The sequence below is a fragment of the Trichoplusia ni genome, chromosome 1, assembly GCF_003590095.1.
Source record: "Trichoplusia ni isolate ovarian cell line Hi5 chromosome 1, tn1, whole genome shotgun sequence".
NCBI lineage: Eukaryota > Metazoa > Arthropoda > Insecta > Lepidoptera > Noctuidae > Trichoplusia > Trichoplusia ni.
The window spans coordinates 16950031-16973650 of NC_039478.1; the positions used below are offsets into that span (position 1 = coordinate 16950031).

The 23620-nt window shown below is 34.5% G+C and overlaps 1 protein-coding gene across 3 annotated transcripts in view; it reads right to left on the reverse strand.

Annotated features, from left to right (window-relative positions):
* The window catches only part of LOC113497499 (tyrosine-protein phosphatase Lar), a 369958-nt gene that overhangs the window by 99196 nt on the left and 247142 nt on the right, over positions 1-23620 (reverse strand). The gene's annotated exons all lie outside the window — the stretch shown is intronic.

Genomic DNA, 23620 nt, shown 5'->3' on the forward strand with positions numbered 1-23620 from the left:
TTTTTCGAGAAGTGTCACACAGGAGTTAAAATATTCATAGGACGGACACCGCGGAGGTCGGAGCTCAGATTAGAGGGATATGAAAAAGGTAGATCAAATCCGGTCACGGTGTACCGGGTCACCGGGAGATACGAACAATTCATAGTGCACGCAGTTTGTTTCAGAGAGTTTGCATTCATTAGTGCGGAGTGAAAACTAACTGAAAATATGAGTTGACTTTCTAAAGCAAGCAAGAATTTAGAATTGCTTTGAATGTGCTGATTAATTTTGGCATTCTTGATGAGAAATTTTGTTGTTTCACTAAAAATCTAACAAACTTTTCTAACCTTAAAACCAAACTTTCGTAAGTAGAGTTCCATAACCAACAACACAAGAATAAAAATGTAACTCCACAAATAAAAACGCAAGCTAAATTCGCTTCAAGTTTTAATGACCGTACATTCGATGTCCAATCACAATCGAAACGTTCCGTTAACAATGAAATACCTACAACACATTGCTGCAATTGTCTGTTACTAGGAAACTGGGTATTGTTTTTGATAATGTTAATTAACTTAGAAACCGTCTTTGTTCTTACGTATTTCGGACGAAATAAATTGGAAATTCGTCAAAATATTTCAGTGCTAGGGACTTCTATTTTATTTTAAAAAAGGCTAGAAATGGACCAATAGACAGATAGCCAAAACAGGTAGCTGGCTCAAACTGGACGCGGAAGCTGGGGACCATGGTCTTGTGGCGCAACTTGGGGGAGGCCTATCTCCAGAAGTATTTTGATAGGGTGAATTGACAGTAGACTACATACATATATATGTAGGTATTTAAAATACATTTTGTAAACCCATCCTCAAATCGTTAATTCGAGCAAAAATTAAGAACACTTTAAAAGCGACAATGATTAAACTTGAACCTAGCGTGAGAACCCCTCACGCACCTGGCCCTTTCAAATATTTGCTTTTGAATCACGTCGACGGACGGGGAAGCTGTGACGAATATGTTTATTCCTCGACGGCAGAGGTGAATGATCACGTTTTATATGTGAGCGAGATTGAAACGGGGCTCGGGACGTGCCGACGCACGCATTCAAATAAAAACGCGGCCATTTTTTTAGTCGCATCATTCGCGTCAAACCTAGGCATATTAAATTACGCCGAGTCTAGACGCTACTGTACGGAATTAAATTGCTAAATTGAAACGTTGGTTATGTATACGTCAGATAAGTTTTTGGCCAAGGAATTTTGGGTGTTGGTGATATAAATCTTAGTAAATGTAATTAATTTTCAGTGTAACGGGAGCTTAAGCCGGTTCATTTAAATATTATTGCTGTTGCTTGCGAACTACTTGAAGCGAATTCTTGGTATTTTGTGGTTGATGCAGTGCATAGCGGAGGAATACTCTGACCTCTTACTGTGAATTATACTCTCTAGCTTATCATGCTGCATTGTTTATAGTATGTCATACATACAGCAATACAATAGTACACTTTACAGTACTACCCAATAATTGTAATTATTACATACAAAATGTATGACAATATTTTACAACAAAGTTAATAAATATTGTGTTCATTGAATGATAAAATAATTTAACACGAAACTCGTTTCCAATAACGCTATAAACCGAGCTTTGTCATTATTAATGAGTCTAATGCCCTTTAAAAAGGTTTATATCAGCTCATCAATCATTGCGCGTCCGACAATTGATACCAATTACGAAGCCGTGACGTCACAGAGTTCGTGCAAACGTAAATCTCGAACAACAAAGAGAAATATTACGATCAATTATTATCGAGTATTCATTATTCAGCTGAACGAAATCGTGTCGTTGCCATCTCGATTGCTTTATGATAGCACTTGCGATTCGATAATGCTGAGTCCGCGATGCTCGTTTGCGATGATACAAAAAATTGTATAACGAGTTGTGTCCAACACTATTAGAATGTGAATTTAAATTATTGTGGATTCGTTTTCTGGAATTCGTAATTTGAAATGTTGGTTTTGCTAGCTGAGTTCTTTTGTTTGAACAGCATTTTGATTTAGTTTTTTTAAGCCACATTATAAGTTGCCTGTTTCTGACATTTTACTTTTATATCTTTGGATGTAAAAAGTAATGGTTTATACATTCCATTATTCAAACCTGCCAGTATCTGTTTTCGATTTCCAATCCGTTGCCCTAAAATACAAATGAAATATAATGAAAACGTAATAAACTCTTTGATATAATTCTATTAAGCCATGATTGAGTGTGACAACACAAGCCGAATAACAAAGCGCGTATCGCTTTTTTCAAATTATTACATCGGGATAATCAATTTATGAGATCGCCGGATTTAATTTTATTGTACGGGGGCATTTCATTACGTATCCTAGTGAAGTTAATCGAAATGTGCATACGCCGTTTGGTCGCATATATCCGCATAGGCAATTTATGACAATAATCTGAACGTTTCCGCCCATAACCGATTTTGCGGGTCACATAGAAGTGTATTGCGATTTAAACTGTATGAAATTTATTATATTGAACTGTACAGGAGGTGTTCATTTGCATAATTCTATTTGGCCGCTGAAAGTTATAAAGTTACCTGTGTGAATAAAAAATGTGGGAATTCATTATTGGTTTTATTTAATTTTCCTTTCGTTTGCAAAATTGAGGAATCGTCAATGTATTTGTTTAACAGCTGCTGCTATTCCAGTAAACTAATTTTAATATCGATATCAAAAAAAACATTGAGTTATTTTTACCATAAAAACTTCTTGCAATATTAATGGAACGTAGAAAACTAATACCGAAAAAAAACCGTCACAAAACAAAACAAAACAACACCACATTTATAAAAAAAAAAACAAAACAAAATGTCGTTCCATTCGCCACCTCGCCGCAAAGCAGACCTGCAACAGAAGGACCATTTAATACAAACTTACGTGTTAAATATCGTATATAAATGTTCCCAGTATCGTTGACAGTTGGCATGGGAGGCGGTATGATTGGCGGCAGTGGGGGTTCTTCGATTTCTTCTGTCACTACTTCTGGCGGCTCCGTCTCTTCTGTCTCTTCGTCTGGCGGGAAAATTTTAATTTGGATACGCGAGCGGTTGTCGTATTTTTAAATTCGAATGTTTTTATTTAATTTTATTTTTAAATGGCTGTGACGTGTTTTCTTTTGGATTTTTAAATCAAACGTTTTTGAATGTGGAATCTTATATTTTAACTTAAATTATTTGGATACAATAAGTGTTGCAAGAAAAAAAAGCTATTTTTACATAATAAATACAACATAATGTTAATTATTGTTTTCGGGTAACACAATTTTACAATAAATAAAATTATATATAATACACAACTGAACGGCTTAAAATATAATATTTAGTCTAATTGTTATCATAAACAATACATTTCATAGATAGGCATATGCGATATTATCTGTTCGCGTATAAATTATATTTCTAGCACAAAACGCTGCAAATATTTAATTAATTCAGTCATTTTAATAGCATATTGTGTTTATTCGAGTACAGTTTAGTTTACTTGATAACTAAAAATATTTTCATGAATAATAAAACGTGGTAATTAATTTATGAAAAAACAACTTTGGTTGGATTCCGTAAAATGTTTTTATTAGTGATTACTCTCTTACAGGGATGCATCTCTGTCGTATTATATCGAAGTTAGGCCACAAGACCCTTAATGCAAAACTCCCGGACAAAAATCACAAAAAGTGCCAACAACTTCAGACAAAAAACAACTCGCAACAAAAAAGTCTTACGAGTGAACATTTCCGTCAATTTATTCTAAAACCAAACTTACAAAGTATCGGAACGTTTTACTAAATATAAATACTGCCCTAAACTAAAATTGACCTAAACTAACAAAACGAATATAACAATAAAACCTATTTGTATCATAGTCACTTGAATAAACCTTCACAACGAAACCTTAAAGTGGAACTGTTATGATTGTGGAAGGGAGATGCCGCTATCTGCAGTTTTAGAGCTCTATCTCTTTCTCACGATAGCAGCAGACTTTAAAAAGTCATAGCAGAAACGCAGTGCGGTAGTTATACCTTTTTATGTAAAGTATTCATGTAACCCTTTCGTACAATGGGAACATACTCGTACTATTATGACAACATTTAAGGGAAAATATTGAAAACTGTAAGAACGTGAATGAGGCATAATTGGGAATGTAACGAGATTTTGAAATTATTGATAAGACCCTGTATGTGTGGTATAGGCTTTTTTATTTGCCCATTGTTATTTTCTTAAAGTTTTTGCTGGTTTGAGGTGCAGCAAATAGGTTAAAAACAATTCATGCCCGAATATACATAACACGGTTTTTGTCATATTAAAACTGGGTAGAACGAAATGGTTTTAAAAGGGCCTTGAAGCTTTCCTGAATTCTTAAAAAAATTCAAGAAATTCTCGCCTCTATTCCAGTCCAGCAAAGTTACTAAACATTACTCTGCATAAATCATAAAAAGAACGCTCCTCACAACAAAAGCTCGGAGCAACGCAACAATAAATCGCCCATTGTTATATCGAAAGAAAAAATACTCGCACCGAGATCTCGATTCTCGAGTATCGATGTAATAAATAAACATCGAAACAACATCGATTATTGAAAGATTTATATCTCGGCTCCCTGACGTATATAGTTCCGCCATTATTCATATACAGGTCCATTGTATGAAGACAAGATGATAATGGATAATGGGAGTACCCCTTTATGTTTCCATCTGCAACGAATAGAAATGAGTTCCATTGAATTTTATAGTGGCAGCTATGTTATGTATATTTTTAGTATATGTAAGTGTTAATAAATGTGTTGATGTTTAATCTTGAGATGGACTTGATGTATATGACTTTGAGGAATATTGTTTACAGATATAAAATGAAATATAAAATTCTTCAGACAGTTGAAAGCTATCAGTGTTTTTTTAGTTACTACTTGATATACATATTGAATTCAATCATTTTAAATCTAGGTGCAATACATTGCGAGTGTGGTAGAGAGATGACACTTTACGCCGAGTATAGCACTGTCACGCTTCCAAGCTTTAAAAACAAAAAACAAAAAAAAACAGACGTGATTAGCCCCATATCAGCCATTCTTGATGCAAATTAGCCTCTAGACAACCTTTTCAAATTGTGTATCTTAATACATAATTAGCATCAATATTAAGATACATCTATCGAACACCATATCAAAATTACCTGCCCAGTAACAAATGAACTAGTACCCGTAGACATATACAGCAGCATTAGTATCAAGTAACATTGGTTGCCAATCGAGGTGAATTGATTACAACAATGTCTGTCGACAATAGCGCTGCTCTGCCGAGTGTGCAGAGGTACTAACTTACGTATAGATGCTCAATACTCTGTACTTTAGAGTGAACAGTCAATGCGTTATTGTTGCTTCGTAAAGGGATTGTGGAAGAGTAGCATGTTTTTTTTTTCTCTAGCCCACTGTGTCCCACTGCTGGGCAAAGGCCTCCCCCAAATCCTTCCACGACTCTCTATTCTGGGCCACATGGATGGTAGCATGATAGTCTACATAAAATACTTGACGTCTCTGAAGTAAAGAAATATAAAAACTTTGTGTACTCTTGCAATATGTAATTTTCATAACAAGACTCAGCCTTTGCCCTTAAGTTATACCAAATAATTACTACTAAAATTATTACCTTTAAAGGTCCTTAATTCTAATCGATTACCAACCGACGTATATTCAATTTAACAACTCCTTATTTTTAAACGTCACTAAATTCTAAAAAACCACATTGAACTCTAACTAATCGCGGCATGTTAAGCCGTGATCACAACATCGGTACATCGTCAAAGGAGCACGCGGGCGCGATATATCATTGAACGCGAGCGATACGCGAATAAATCGCTATTCTATCGCCCCGGGGAATTTATCGCGCATTCGTAGGTTAATAGCTTACATTAATATGAATCGCGCTCGCTCCCGCGAGGCTAATGTGCTCCGCTCCGCCGCTTGTTTATGTAGACGCGGCTTTAGAAATTTGGCGATTATGAAAACATTTATTGTGAAAAATTGTAAAGTGTTGGGCGGTTGTTATTGAGATTTTTTATGCGTGTTTTGTTTATAATGGATGAAACTTGGAGGGCATGGTTTAGAGTGTTTTCGACTTGCTTGATGTTTCGTCTGTTTCTCTTGTATTGAATCGATGAAGAATTTTATTTGTAATGTCAACATAAACTTGTGATGTAGAGGCAACGGGCAGATATATTATGACAGCAAAATTATCCTAAATCGATCGAACAATTAAAGTGATGCGAAATCAACATATTATTATCTCAATAAATTTTTGATTTTAAGCACAATAGTGATTTAGAGGTTTAAACTATCACACAGGTCACAAGCTCAACCTAACATTGTATAAAATAAAGCTCCACTCTCCACATAACTCTACAAAGTTTTATCTCGAAGAAGCTTCGGTCGATAAAATCCCTATTTACATTGTAGGAGTATTTCCTATCTCACGAGATACCAACCCTCGATGTTTCATACATAAGATGAGAGATCGGTCCATAAATCCAGTTCATTGTACCAACTAATAGAGTCTTTCTTAAGGCCCATTAAACGCCAACTATGGCTCGCATTCGGCTCAATTTCCTGTAATAATGCGCGGTGTAAAAAACCTTTTTTTATGGTAATATCGATGAAAATATTACGTAATTTATTGTTCGCTTCGAGTTCGAGCGAAAAAGTTGTGTAGTATATTTTTTTGGCGATTTTTAAATCGTTCGGTAGCTTATCGATAGCCCAAGTGTTCACTGCAATGCTGAAAAGGGCGAGTGAAAACAGTCAGCCTTTTGATAAAGCTTTGCAGAAACAAACGAATTTACGTTATAGAAGATTCCTTGTTTTGATTTACGAAATACCAGTATCCTCTTTTGGCCTCCAATATCATAACAATAAAAGCTTCTTTTAAGCCGATCTTTTATACCGCAAAAGTGTTAAGTAAACTAAACACAATTACAGTAATTTTCCTTAAAAGAAAATTGCTTAGTGTAAACATTTGCTTTGATTATTCAGAGCATTTTTATTGTTCGCTAACGACCGTTCAGGGGCCAAGCACGTCCAAGTGCTGACGTTGTATTGATAAGGAATAACACACACTAACATGTATTTGTGGCCTCGTGACCTCATTGCATTGTAACCTCTACAAGTTCCTATTATGAATGCCAAACATCTTCAACAATGCACGCACACATACAAAGGGTGGTGGTATATAAGCTGCATCTCCACTAAAGCCCGGTTCATTAGCGGTGGAGCGCTCGCTGAGTGCACTCCTAGTTTTATAGCGCATAAAACGTCATTGAGGTTGATGGAGTCGCAAGCGCAACATCCCCACTTTAATGCACTGTAAACACGTTGCAATACCAAGAATTTTGATTATATTATCTTGGTGTGTGTATTTTAGTTCGTAACGGTTATTGTGTTGCAATTGCGTGCGTTTAAGATGTTTGGATTCAAGAAGTTTGTGGGATTAAATTAGGTATTTTTGGCGTTAAATAGGGGACGAAAGAAACTGTGCTGACAAATTTATTGTTATACTCGAATAAACATAAAATGAGTCTAGAAATTGACCAGTAAATACCTACCTGACGTTATCTGTTAAGTATAAGCCCATAAATATTTTTAAGTCTAAAACTTTGATAACGCATATGCCCATCGTATACCTAAAACATCTATAATATACTTATGTATTATTCCATAATAAGATTAAGTACAGACATTCTAATCAAAACTACTTTCTATAAAAAAGTTACAAGAAGACAACAAAGAAACAACGTGTAATTTAAATAACGTACATTCAAATGCTACGACGAATATTTGGTTCTACGAATGTTTTTTTTTTCGTAGCTCGTAGCTACCGTTGCCCGCTGTCGTAGCAAACGTCTTACAATTTCAGCAAAAACCCATTTTTATTATTGTCTGTACTGATAATCTTACTATGAATTACAATTAAATATAAAGTCTATACTTAAATCATCTTATAAGCTAATTCTTAAAACTAGTATGTTCAGTAAAAATACAAAAAAAACAGTATTATTAATAAAATGAACTGACGAAATAATAGCATAATTTGTCATTCTTTTTAATTCCAATTAGATAAAGTTCAATCCGTATAAAATTAAACGAACGTGAATCGTAATATTAACGTAGACGAGCAAAAAAATAGGTCCTAATAAAAGCAAAGTCACCTACGTAATTAAAGAATACGTAATTAGTGCTTAATTCAAGAGCTAGGTAAGACTGCTGGGCGCCTACAATAATTAATACGAACGACCTCATTGGTAGAAACGCAAAAGTCAAGCAAAACTCGACCTTATTGCTTAGATCTTAAAGTTATTATAATAAGCAGCTGTATGGATAGCCGAGTTATAAGTCACTAGTGCTATCATAATAATCGTATTAGAAATGTTTTGTAAATGTCAAAAGGCACCTTTGCCGCGCGGTTAAAGTAGTTATAGTTACGGTCCTAAGTCTAAAAATAATGTTATAATAGAACAAAAATAATGTTATATATAACTTAAATAATCAGTATGTATGAACAGCACTTAGCCAAGTGCGATTATAAAATATCTTCGTCTCAACATTCTGCTTGATAACGACTTAAACAGTATAACATATCTTACTTAAATCGTATTTAAATCTGGATGTAAATAATGTTCAGGAAAATCGGTCCTATATAAATAAAAGTCAAAGTATCCGTACAGTTCTTCAATAGAAGCATATTTTTTTATCATTTTTGTCCCAATTGACGGGCCTGTTGGTCTAGTGGTTAGTGCTATACCGGAGGTCGTGGGTTCGATTCCCGCCCAGGACAACTGTTGTGTGATGAGCATGATCATTTGTTCTGGTGTCATTGGCCTAGCCTTTTTCCCAACTATGGTGGGGTCGGCTACCAGTCCAACCGGTTTCAGCTAAGTACCAGTGTTTTACAAGGAGCGACTGCCTATCTGACCTCCTCAACCCAGTTACCTGGGCAACACGATACCCCTTGGTTAGGCTGGCTGTCAGACTTTTTCAAGCTTCTGACTACCTGTAATGACTGTCAAAGATGTAGGAATAACAGCCGGGACCCACAATTTAACGTGCCTTCCGAAACACGAAGGAACTCGTTATGACAAAGATGGTCACCCATTTACGGACCAACCGCGTCAAGCATAGCTTAACCTGTGATCGAATCACTTATGCGGTTATAGCTTAGCCACGAGCTCCTCTCATTGTTCTGGTATCATTTGTTCTGGTGTCTGGGTGTAATTTATCTATAATATGTATGTATTTAGAAATATATAAGTAAGTTTATCAGTTGTCTGGTAACCATAACACAAGCTCTGCTTAGCTTGGGATCAGATAACCGTGTGTGAGTTGTCCCAGGATATATTATTATATAATCTTTCAAAAGTTATTCAAGTATTCTAATGACACGGCAAGTATATAAGGAACATAGTGCTGCTATAAAAACATAAAGTTTATACCTCTATGACGAAACTTATGTCATAGTTCTGAGCTTCTACTTCAAGCTATTATGACAGGATTGTTCTCGTGGAAGCGAGACGGCAATGCGAGCTCTGTAGAACGCCATCTTGTTCCCCCATTGATGACAGTTTTGCTTTAAGACCTCACGGTGTGGGCATTGAGTTTTGCAATATTTGTGGCACTAACGTGAATAGGTTTTCATGAAAATAGAAGATATATAAAAATGAATACAAAATAATGACAGAATTTATGTCTGAGTCATTAGATATAGTTTTCAGGTGTGAAATTTCAAAATAGTCTAGAGACACATGGTGCCGAATGAGTGACAAAAAAAATATACTTTATACTAAAATACTTTTACATGAGAAAAGAATACAATTTCGTACAATCATTGCTTTGTTCTCTAAAGACAACACTACCCACAAAAAAACTTTTCAACCACAAGATCTGTCAACCAACATTCGACAGCCAACATCTCCGTGTTAGCCTATAACTAAAATATGAGCAAAAGACAAGATTTTCTGCTTAACATAAACTTATTATTTTACTAACTTCAAAATATCCAGTGAGCATTGCATTAGTGAAATTACCTCGGTGTAAACATTTTATATTTCCATGTTATATGACTTGTGATTTTGTATGAAACATTAAAAGTATAAAGGTTGGAAATTTGGTAAATGTGCTCAGATTCTACCTTCTTTTTAAATGAAGCGTCACGTTTGATATTACTCGTGTATGTTGATGTAAATATTTTTGAAAGGAATGTTCGAAGCACTGTTAGTTAGATTTTGTAGTATTATTTAAAGATTTTTACAATTAACAAAACATTCAGAACCGTGTTTAATTTGTACTCGCAACGGAAAATGCACATGGTTAAATTTAAAATTAAAACACCTCAGACTAGTTTAGGCGATATATCTATACTTCTATACTAATATATAAAGGTGAAGAGTTTGTTTGTTTAAACGCGCTAATCTCAGAAACTACTGGTCCAAATTGAAAAAATATTTTTGTGTTAAATAGACCATTCATCGAGGAAGGCTTTAGGCTATAAACCATCACGATGCGACTAATAGGAGCGAAGATAGAATGGAAAATGTGAAAAAACAGGGCAGGTATAAATCATAACTTATATCTTCTACCCACGGGGACGAAGTCGCGGGCAACAGCTAGTTGCCACATATACGTCACAAGTCTTTCACTGTAATTGAATTAAAATACCGCTAAAATTTCAACAAGAGCTTATAAACAACGTGGCTAAAATTTCCCCTAACCGATAATAAATTTAATGAAACACGAAAAATATTTAACACAACAGTACACAGCGTATATACGTTAAACATTTTATATAATATTCTATGCCCAACAAAAGTGAATCTTAATAAAAATAAGAAATATAAAAGCGGAATACATATAGGCAATAACTGGGGCCCTTACTGGCACCCTACAATACGACAGGAACGTGTAACTTAAAGGGAACGTATTTACATAAAGAGTGCCCATGCCTATAACATGTTTCGTTATTCTACGCCGCATTCGGTATGGTAAGACGCGTGAAAATTGTCTACTTGTGCAACTTTGTATTGTGTTTTAAAATGGCAGGTGTTTTAATAATGATTTTATGTTTCGAAATAAATTTGGATATGTTTGCACGTGGGTTTGTTGCTGCGGACCACTTAAACGGTTTGACTGATGGTTATGAAAATTTAAATGTTAGGTAGGTCTGAGAATTGGCTTTTATCTATTTTTCTTACCCTAAGCGATAAGGGATTTCCACCCCTAACATTAAAATCATACAAATTATTACGTTTATACGTTCTGGGCATTGTTTCAATTTTGTGATAAAATGAAAATGGAATAATTAACAGTGTTATCACCATCTTATGAGCCAATCATAATCTACCTACAAATCCTCCATCAAAAACCTCCACGCAGCATTCAAAAGGAGGAAATATTCGATCAAAAAGAAAAAGACATACACAAACATATGGCTATATGACAATTAACAATCCACCATCGCCAACCAAACAAAAAAAAAAATTGAACAATAGTCCCAACACAACGGTTTTGACAAAACAAATCTGTACCATTTTTCCAGCACTTCCCGCTACTAATTAACTCTAAAATCTGCTCTAAACAGACAAACACAGTATCCAGTAACTAAATAGGGTATAACACATGTACTCGTGTGCATTGTGAAGCCTGTAATGAGGCCACGCTTGTCCACAGGGGGCGTTAGTGTCACTGACAAAGGGAAAACCCCTGGAACCCCCAATTTAATGACTGGGACACTCCTATTTGATCAAATGTTCGAATTTAATACTATATATTTGCAGGGTTTAGAACTGATTCTGTGTGATTTTGAATTGGGAACTCGCTCTCGGTATCTGTAAGCAATATAAGGCTATGCTTTATAACACGTATTTGCTTTTGAAATGTACGTTATGTGTAAAAATACCTGATGGAAGTTGGTTAATGTCCGTCGGTATTATTATGTCGGACCTAATGACGTCACTAAACTATGATCATATTTGAATCAATTTTCGGTTATTTTTTTTTTGACTTTGTCAAGTTGAGTGATCTGTGGCGACCTAATTGAGTTTTTTGCGTTAGACGATATAGTGAGATTAAAGATAGTTTTTATTTCATAATAAATAAGAAAAGGTGTAATTTATCAAAAATGTGACTAATGTACCAACACGAAATACCGACCCAGATTTTTCAGCCTTTTTTCATTAGACTAAGTAAGACAGGTAAGGAATATTTTTTACGTAAAATTCATTTCATACCACGCACACATACACACCGTAAAGTATCGTGTTCTCACGTTACGTACATTTACATAATTATGTTAGGCGATGGAAGCAAGAAGGTTATATGCCCACCTGATCCCGCTGACGGTGACAGATCAGGGCTGTCAATCACTACTTCACACAAGAAATATCACCGCAAAAAGTTTGCATATCCCACCCAACCTCATTGTCTATTTGGAATTTCGAATCAAGTTTGAAATTGGATAATGTGACGTCAGATTATAACGTGTATTTTAGGAGCGGTTGCTCCTGTAATGTTGGCAGTAGTTCAGTCTGTTATGTATCACGTTGGCCAACATTAACATAATTACAGACAGCGCTCTTACATTACGTACTGTTCACCTGATGCCTGGAGCTGTTTACCGTAGTGACGTCACAGAGCTGACATAATGTGATGCATTAATAAAACGCTGTCGGGTTTAGAGGCGTTGAGTGTGTGCTGTATTATGTTTACTATCTGATTAGACAAAGGATATTGTGTTGCTGTTATATCATCCATTTCTATATGAATATTCTCAGAACTGAAAATTAATATCCAGTAATCGATTGATTAGCGTTTGTATTAAAAGCTGAAACGGATATAATCATTGGCCTAGCCTTATCCCAACTATGTTGGGGTCGGCTACCAAATAAAGGCTGAAACGGATACTACAACTAAAATAACAGGCACATACATATTGCAGCATATTTTCGATTAAAAAATACTAAGTAAAATTAATAAATATTCAAACAAATTCTCAAAGTAATAATCAATTTTGAGAAAAAAATATTTTGTCGCACACTGAATCATCGATCAACATCGCCGACACAATTCAATTGTTTTCTTAGATTACGCGCGTGACAACCCTGGAAGAATCTAATTATATAGAAGGAAAAATGTGGATCATAAATCATCTTTCATCAGAGCATCGCACCTACCACGAAATCTTTAAGTAAAAGAGTTGTATTTGTAAAAGCGAGATGGCGCTATACATCTCGTAGCGCGCCGTTTCACTTTCACAACTGCGACAGTCTAACTTTGCGGTGTCGTGGTAGGAGAAAATGAAGATTTCTAATATATTTTTGTTTTAGCTGAGAATGAAGAAATGTGCAGTTGGGAGTTCTTGTACGTTTCTCGTTACACATCCATTCATTCATTTTTGTTCATTCGTTTGTGTCTAGCGGTTTCTGTATTATTTACACACACACACAAACTTTTGTTTTATTAATGTTTCTATGGTACACTAGTTTGGTAATTAAATTAAAAATGCTTGCAGTAGGATTTGACATGAAATTTGTTTATATTTTATCTTTCTAAAACTAGGGCGAACTCATTGATCGTTACCATTTGAAATTTGATCGTTACCATATGGGTTTATAACCAACGCTTTGAAAATACTTTCTTTTTAAATTACTTTATATAGGATTCCAAGGCGTCTATCTGTAGACTTTAAATCTAATAAAAAAATTAACCAAAACTTTTATAAAACTACGTTTAAAAGCAAATCACTGTTTCCTCTTAATAACCTTTAAACTCACGTATTTGGTTATTATCAAATTACACGTTACAAATTTAATTGTAGAATAATTACGTCGTAAATAGAGTTGACCTGTTATTTGATTTCTAATAGTTACTTAATTATACCAGTGAGCGTGTAATCAAAACGGATTTTAAAAATATTACTTTCTTTTAACTTTAGACGAAAATACAATCTGAATGTCGATGAAATTCTTGTAAGAACTTCTTTTTTATTAAATAAATAATAATAGATTAGTTTGTTATACAATTTTTTGTTTAATTGGAGTCTAAATAAAATTAAACTTACCAGTAAACTCTTTGGGCTTGCACAATTCGGACCCTACCGGAGTCCTTAAGTATGAATCATCCTTACGAAAGAAATGAATAAATATTGGTATAAATAGTTGTCATCACTCTACCACGTGTTTTTTTTTTCTTAAATTTAAAAATTTGTATACCAAAAATTTAACACTTCACGTAGGCACACTTTAACCTTTGCATATTAAGTGTTGGCCCATCAAAGTAAATCCTATTAATTTAAACATTTCAATTAAGTTCTACCTATCAGTTAGTACAGTCAAAAGCAAAAGTGTTGGGCAAACACTTATTAATATTCAACGGCCGGTGACCGCGTCTAATGAAATTACCACAACAAAGCGGGAACGTCGTCGCACAGAGGATTGTTGTGCAAATATAAACATCGAATCTGATGATAACGACTACACGACGAACAATAAACATTCTAATCTGTCGGTTGGCACGGTTTGAATTTTCGAACCGCCCTCCATTATTGAAGAGAATAGAGCTGCTTTTTATTTTGTTATCGAGTGTACTTATTAGTGCGTTGAAAGTAAATTGAGGTGGTTTAAAGATGAAGGTTTATTCTTATGAAGTACAAAAATATGGGAAAGATTTTATTTATGACATTCTTTTATAAAATGATCACTCATAAATTCACGCTACGATTGTTCATAAAACTCGATGTTAAAAATAGCAGTGACATCGCAAATTGTATCGACAAACGATAGCAGATAATTGATTTATCAAGAGAAACCAATATTCTCTTTCCAACGAAACCGATCGACGTCCCGAGTGAATATCAATCGTTTCTTAACAGAACCAGCACAATAATAACAAAATGTCTTCAATCAACGATAAAAAATAAAGTATCCGTTGTAAAAATGGATCGGATTCGAATCACGCGCAGTTTTAATTCGAGTAAGTAAATTAAAATGCGGCCGGCCTACGGCCCGTTTGAATACAAATGGTTTGGGGCGAACACTTTCATTCGGGCCGAGACTCCCTCCCCTGTAACTCATTAGAACCGTTTTGAAGCGCTAGAGTTATTTATTACGCGATTTTTATATTTATCGCCGAGCCTAAAGGGGTGTCGTTTGATTTGATTATAGTCCGCGAAAGGCCGAACGTCCGACGTGATATTAAATTGTCTTCGGCGATATAAATCGTGGACCTTTTTTATTGTGATTTAAGAGACGTTTACTTTTTGTGTGTGTATACATTTTTTTTGAGATACTTAATGCTGTAATTGTAGCAAATGGATGGTGAGTTTTTATTGTTAGGCATAAAATAGGAGTGGATTTGGGATCGCTTTGTAATAAATATTTTTTATACAACAAGTTATCTTTATTAAAAGTTACGAGATATTTTTTCTGAAAACTTGTTATCAATTCTCTGAATTCTGTATGTATAGCTCGTTGTTGGGAAATGTAAGACAGTTTTGTGAATTAAGATAAATTTAAAAGCAATCTGTATAGAAAAACAAATCCGGTAATGTTCAATGGCTGATTTTAATTTTCAACGACACTTCAAGACTAATATGAAATACTATTTGTAAAAGCATTCACAAACACCAGCATGTTCTCACTGAACATTCACTCTTCAGTTGAAAACTAAAAAGGTTTAAACAAAAAGGTTTTGAAACATCCTCCAAGACCTGTATTAGTAATTAGTGCTAATGATACTTCTTCAAGCTCACGTGTTCTCGTCAAGTTAGCACCTGTACTCTTACCAAGCGATCTTAAAACAGAATCATTACGGAGATGGAAGCGAAACAGAGCTATACATCTGCATAGCGTCATCTCGTTTACTCAAGCAACATAGAAGCCATATGTGAGCTTGGTACGGAGACTGGGAACTTCTCAGAACAAGAGTAATGGTGGAACGTTTTAAACGATTAATAATAGTTTGAGTGGTCTTTAAATAGAACATTCGCGTAATAAGACATATATATTTATATAACTGTACCTACTTATTTCGTATGTAAGTTCTTCTAGGTCTGTATGGGATTGCCGCTTTCATTAGCATTTACATATTTATATTTAGTAGACCTACGTTAAATGTCATTCGTGTTTGGAGCGATTTTTTCCCAGATAGTAATGTATAATGATAGAAAGTATTGTGTATTGATATCACTTTGGTTGCCCTCAGGTGAGTGGGTAGCTAGATAAATATTTAAAATTCACAAAAATATATTTTAGATTTATTCAATTTTTGCAACCAAAATTGTATTAAACAGCATAATATATCAACAAAAAATACTTCACATTAAGTAATTATAATACACATTAATCGCATTCAACCGCAATCAAGTTAAATGCACTGTTCATTTAGCGATTGACAACAAAACGGTTGAACTCATTACCTATCGTCAGCTTTGATGGCAACCGATTTCATGATGACGTCACACGCTAGTGATGCGCAAATAACTCCCGGTTTTAGTTTGACAGAGAATTAAAAGCAATTGTGGGTAGGACAATCAAATGTCCGCGTTGGCTTGTTTTCTTTTTAAAGAGGATTTTTGTTATGTGCCAGATTTTAGTAGTAGATTGTTGTGAATGTTTGGGTGCGTGTTAAATGGTTTTAATTGATTTGATAATTTGTTGTTTCTTAAGGTAGGTAAAGGTAGGTAGGTCCTATGTATGTGAAAGTGAAATTGATTGTTTTAGTCAGTCAATCTATATTATTTAAAGTCCTTTTATCCTTTAATTTGATGTCCTCATTGATCAAAAGACACTGCTTAAATGTTTTCTTCTAGCCATAATGAATGGCAACGTCAATTAAGATTTTTTATCAGTTCGAAACAGATAAACTGAGTTCTTTTGAGCTGAAGTTTGGTGGATACACATATTCCGACTTAATCATAAGGTCAAAGCAAATATATACCTAGCTAATAATAACAAATACATCCAGTCTTTCACCCTCTCTCTTCCCCTATTTGACAAAATTTATACAAGCAACCAAACTCACGTACTACAAATAGATATCAATGCTAATTGATTTTCAAACGACTAGTGCTGGTTAAGTTATTTAATTTTCGCGGGCATTTGTTGCCGGGGAATTATTTAATCGGTATTAGGGAGTGTAATGAGGACTATATGTATGTGGAATTTTGTGCTTGCAAACAGAACAGCTAATCCCCATTTCACTTAGCTTTAGAATAACTTGTTATATTGACGAAGTATATTTTTGGTTTTTACATATTTAAAGGTAATCAATTGAAATTTGAATTAATTCTATTTTTTTCTTTTCTTTAGACATAATGCATAATCATCAAAAACTAAGCTGCTTTATTTTGATCTGTTAGTAGAAGGACACATGCGTTAATTAACTTGGAAGATCATTTTATAATGGTGCCCGAGTATAATGCCGAAACCTCTCATATGCTTTCGGCACAGTTAGCCTATCGATCAGCTACCATGACCACTTTAAAAATCACACAACAATCACACTAAAATTAAAAACCCCGTTTCGAATCCCGTATTTTATGGAAATTGGCAGCACTATCCGTATACCAAGAATATAGAGACGTAACCCGCAATTTCATAGTTCGGACCCGCTTATTAATACGCTACGCCCGAGTTATTTACAGTTTTTGAATAAAACAAACTGAGGGTATTTTCTCACCTGCATTACAGGCTAATGACTTTAGTCACGTCAGAGAATTATTTATTGGTTATTTAATGTAATGAAGAAGTTTTTCGGGGACTGTGTTTAAAACTGAGTCGTTTTGGTATCTTGGGTTTTGTTTCATCTTGGAGAAGTATTTTTGTAAATTTATCGGTTTGGAGTCTGATACGATTGTCGATCTGATCTTATGTAATTGTTACAAGTGTTAACAAACTTAAATGAACCAAAAAGACATTGAGAAATAACACGATTGTCACTTTAAAGCATTTGATAGCAGCTTTAACACATGCAGAATTGTTATAACTAGGGGAAGAGCTGAAAATGTCGATGAAGAAAGATGTTTTTAATGTAACATTTCTCAAAACAACCAATGTTTTGTCTTCTACTAAAAATAGATTGTTGTAAATATGATTCATTAAAAGGACTTTAATCACACTGTGTGGGTTCAAGAAAGCAAACAAAAAATTAATTTATAAAAATTACTATAGTATGTGTAGGCGAAGACGCGGGAGGAATAAATGCGATTGTTTTGATGTGAAATAATAAATTAATCAGTTGAAATACGACAAAACAAAATAATGTAACTTGTTTTTTATATAGCCCACTTTGTCCCACTGGGCAAAGGCTTCCCTCCTTCTTTTCACGATACTCTGTTCTTGGCCTCATGGAACCAGCCCACGCTGTAATTGTCAAAATCGTTTCGCCACCGCCTCCTACACCGCCGTTAAAAACTATTGTAGCAATCATTGTTATTACTACTTTGCCCTACTGCTATACTTCATGGCCTTAGAAAGAAACGGAAGAAGGGTGGAAAGGAATTTGACTAGCACTAAAACTAGACTACAAGCACTAGAACTTGAACTGTTGATGATCAGACCTAGACGTTTAGAACATAATGCTTCAGTGACAAAACCACTGCAGTATTTATAAGTTCGTTGTAAAGCCAAACTAAATAAACCATATTCCATATATTTCGTTAACAAACAAATACTTAAGTAGACAGAATTGTGAAGCATTACCGCAAAACAACAGTCAGTCACAATTACGAAAATCTCACGCGTCTTTCAACTAATTACGGAACGTAGTGACAGGGAGGATAAATGATGAATGATTTAACACTATCTTGTGTTCGGTTAAGTATTATTGTAGAAATCCCATATAACTGAGACAAAGACATTGAATGCATGATTTTGTATGGGGTTTAGTTGTTTAACCTGGTAACTATGCACACGTGTACAATAATTCAAGTACCACCAGGCCCTTAGGCCTAAAACTCCCTGGAAGTGACAATACCCTGTCGTGAAGTTCGAAATCGGTTGTCAGTCAAGTCAAGTTGAGTAAGCCATTAACATCTTCTTTCATTTTAAATTGAAAATATTATACAACTAGCTGTTATCCGCGTCTTCGTCCCCGTGGGTAGAAGATATAAGTTATGATTTATACCTGCCTTGTTTTTTTCACATTTTCCATTGTATCTTCGATCCTATTAGTCGCAGCGTGATGGTTTGTAGCTTAAAGCCTTCCTCGATGAATAGTCTATTCAACACAAAAATATTTTTTCAAATTGGACCAGTAGTTCCTGAGATTAGTGCGTTCAAACAAACAAACTCTTCAGCTTTATATATTAGTATAGAAGTATAGATTTAAATTACTAGTTAAGGCTCTTCGTATAATCGTTTGTTCGTTTCTATAGTCAATTTCACCTTTAAATAAAAGAAACGCACACATATACTACTTTCACATAGTTTTAACGTGTATCCATGTCCAACTCATAAGACTTGAGACTACTAAAGTCCAAACAGTCCAAATAGCACCATTACATCAGATAATTTATGCTTCTACACAAAAGAGGTTGCATAAGGCGTCATGTTTACGCTTACCTACAAAGACAAGCCGGCCGTAATGAATGAAATAATGGAACAATATCACGTGCAATCAGTGCAAAATATATTAAGGCAAAGGAAAATAAATTTCGCAAGTAAATTATCTCTGGGTTTTAATTCCGACGGTGGTTGTTGACAATAGTATGGCCGTATATCAAAGGTGGGAGCATGGTGAAAGCCTTAATATTAAACTTGGTTCAATCTAGAACGGGGTTGTGGCAATATTATATGTAAAACGTTTTATGTATGGAATATGATGAGACTCAAATTGTTGCTGTATTTTGGAGGCTTTATTTTTTAATAACGATTTTTTTTATGATATGGGGTCGGTATATTTAGTATTTAGTCCTACCGGATTGAGCGGAATACCCTAAATAGTTTGCCCGATATTCTTATTTCTTTTAAAATAAATAAAAAATTCTTACTGTGTATTTCACATTACGCACGTGCATTTTTAATGCACATCCAACTAATTATATAAACGAGAAAGTTTTTATGTATGGATGTTTGTTCCTCTTGCACGCAAAAACCACTGAACGGATTCAGACGAAACTTGGCGAACAGATAGTTCATGACCAGGATAGGATATTTATTATCCCGATTTTATGTTCCTGTAGGATCGTTTTCGATTGTTAGCGTGCGGACCATTGCAGCCATCATCTAATGTATACTAAAAGACCTTTAACTTTAATTCCTCCTTCATTAATGAATACTTTACTTCCTAATATACTATCTCTATTAAAATAAGTGTTATGATATATTATCTCTTCATATAATCACGGTATAAAGATATTGATACACTGTAATAATGAGGTAAGATATTATGTATTTATTTATATATAGGTTGCGTTTGAGGTGCCTCAAGCTGCCTCACAGTGTCTGAGTAGAAAGCTTACAGCATCTGTATGTATGTAAAATACATCCGCTGCGCTGCTGTGATGTTATTCATGTATGTTTTTTTAGCTAGCAGCTGGTGCTCTTAGCTAAGATATTTATCTGTAAGGTATTGTTCTATTAAAAGCTCAGTTTGCCTCAAACATTATCGAAAATAGATGTTTTGCTATAGTAACTTTCGATAGGTAGATTTTTCGAGTCTAAAGTCGTGATTCGACCTAGTTTGATACATATGCTCATGATTAAAAACAATGATTGGGTCCGAAAGGAGACGAGCGATTTCGTGTTCAAATAATCACGTTTGTAAGTGTGTGAAGTTCCACCTATACATGGTGACAGAAGGACGGACACACTGCTCCGCCTCATTCATAGGGATCCTTGTTTACCTTTTGGCAACGGGACTCTAAAAATAAATCATATTTTAAACAAGCTTTGTTGTCTTACTGCTGCATACCTACATACAAACCTACTAAATATCATAACGTAACAACATATTATATCGATACATTCTGCAGAAGTTTCTCAGCACATACTCCACGACGCACGGAGGAAGTATTTGGTACACATCAATCTTGGCCGTCAGCGCCGTCCGGCCGCTACCAAAAATACTTATTACCGTTTATTATAAGTATTTATATAGATACACAACGGCACATACACACATACAGCTTTAGTTGTGTTTTCCTTGGATTTAGAATTTCTTTGATTAAAACATTATGATTTGAAGGGGTCTATTTTAAAGTTTAAATGTCAGGATGTATTTTGGCTTTGAAAATTTTATGTTTGAAATTTATGAATTATGCTGTTGTTTTTGAATTTATATAAAAAAAGATATTTAACTCATAAAACACCTTAGCCCCTTTTTTTAGAGTTTAAGTTTCTGATTTGTATAATTTCACTTCCTAACGATTTGGTGTAAACTGTTATGGTGTGTAATTATTGTTACTCCATATAATATATTTCTCCAACCATATTCTATGGTGCGCTAAACTTCAACCGGTTATAAATACTTCAAATATGTTAAAGAGTATGTCATGTAGAACGAAAATTTCTATACAGAATGTCATTTGTTTTATCCCTATTCGTCTCGAGTTCTCGATCGACTCTCACAGAGAATGCGGCGGTCGTTCATGTAATTTAGATATTCGCGACTCACCGAGAATGTATGACAATTGTATTTTGAAAATGTACATAATGTTTGATTGTAAGGAGACGGATGTGCATCGAGAATTGACGATTTGGAGGTTATTTGTTTTCTTCTAGTCACGCTTTATGTGTTATCAAATCAGAGTCTAATTTTTTATCATTTTTATTATGTAATATCGAATGCTTTTTATATGAAAACTGATATTTTCTAAACTCGATACTAGTATGAGAGGACAGTGAACATCCTGCTTTAAATTCATCTTGTATCCTCCACATAGTGGTATAAATTCTAAGCGGTATCAAAACTTCAGCGATTTTTAAGAATTTGGAAATCCGGATACGTTTCCTAACACATTTATTCACATACATTTGAATATTTTGTTGAAGTCAGACATCGCTACGTAGCGCAAGCTACGTCGTAGATTTATGAGCTACGACGTAGCAAGCTACAACAATGTAGAGTCTTCGCGCAAATTCCTACATATATTAACGACGGTAATTTTTTGAAATGGTTTTGTACTTAAAAGGAACAGCTCATTCTAAAACCTTTTTTATTGACCGTAGAAACAATTAGAGACACCAAGAAGCACTTGGTATTTCAGGAGTGAAAAACGAGATTCAGCGGCCATTTTAGGGCAAACGTAACGGTCGTGTTCGCGATAAAAGCAATTTAAATTAGGACATAAAACACGCCAAGGGATTGTCAACGAAGAATGGAGTGAACAGTGTCTGGGACAATTCATTTAAGACATTTTAAGTCGGCATTTTAGAATATAAAAGGGAAGTTAGGAAGGATTTTTGGTATGAAAAGAATCGGTGGAATCGCGATTTTTTCCTCTTTTCTGTCTCATAATTGTGGGAAGGGTAATTTAACTTGAATACATAAATTATGTGACAGCCTTGGTTTAGAATTATTCAAAAGAGGGTTGTGTGCTGTATTTGACCTGATCTAATATACAATTTTTATATTGAACGCGAGTATATATACCTCCAAATATTACTTTTTTATATTTCTTCATAAAAACCACACACAAAAAGCTTAAATAATTTAATTCCTTAATCCTCTTACAAAGCAGCAAACGGGCCATAAAGTATACACATTATACGGTTCTCAACGGATTCATCCTCTGATTAAAACTTAGCGATTGATGTAGCTCGGAATTAATTAGAGGCATCCAACTTAAGGAAACGCTCCTGTGAAGTTAACTTAAGAGTAAATGCTGCGTGACAACTTGGGAGGCGACACAAGTACAGAGAGATGGTACAGCTATGCGGATATAATGCCCTTTACTCTGATCTCTTTCAAAATTATAGCAAAAAATCTGAGATATAAGGTAAAAAAATAACAATTACCCAAAAGTAGAGTCGGTTTATTTTTGTAAATCGTTAAAATGTTTTACATCATATTATTATTAAATTATTAATTACCTAACAGTACTCTACACTGACTTTCGAGTATGGAATTCAACAGTTTTTAAAAGATTTTTTTTTTCTTGTAATCTATTGATATTTTTACAGAATATACAGTGAAAAATTCTTCATTATTATTCACAGAATAATTATAAAGTCGCAAGATTTCCTATCTCGTATCATATCAGCCTAATTATTTAAGCAAATGTATTCGCCACTCACAGCGTCAGTGTGTCCTCATTCTAAATAAATGGTAATGAGCGACAACCCATAATGAATAAACGTTTGATCGAGAATTTGCTATTCCGCTCGCACTTTGATCAAGTAACAGGATCATGAGAAGGTTTATTTAGTTATTCTATTCAGTTAAACCAAGATACAATACGAATCTGTACTTTTGCTTGTAGCTAAGCATATGGTACCGAAGTAGGTACTATGATCAAAATGATATTTTTTATTAAAGCTTTATTATAAATGAGGCTGAGTTACTAATTTATACCGATCCCGCAACAGCTTTGAAGGCATTTTTTTTTCATC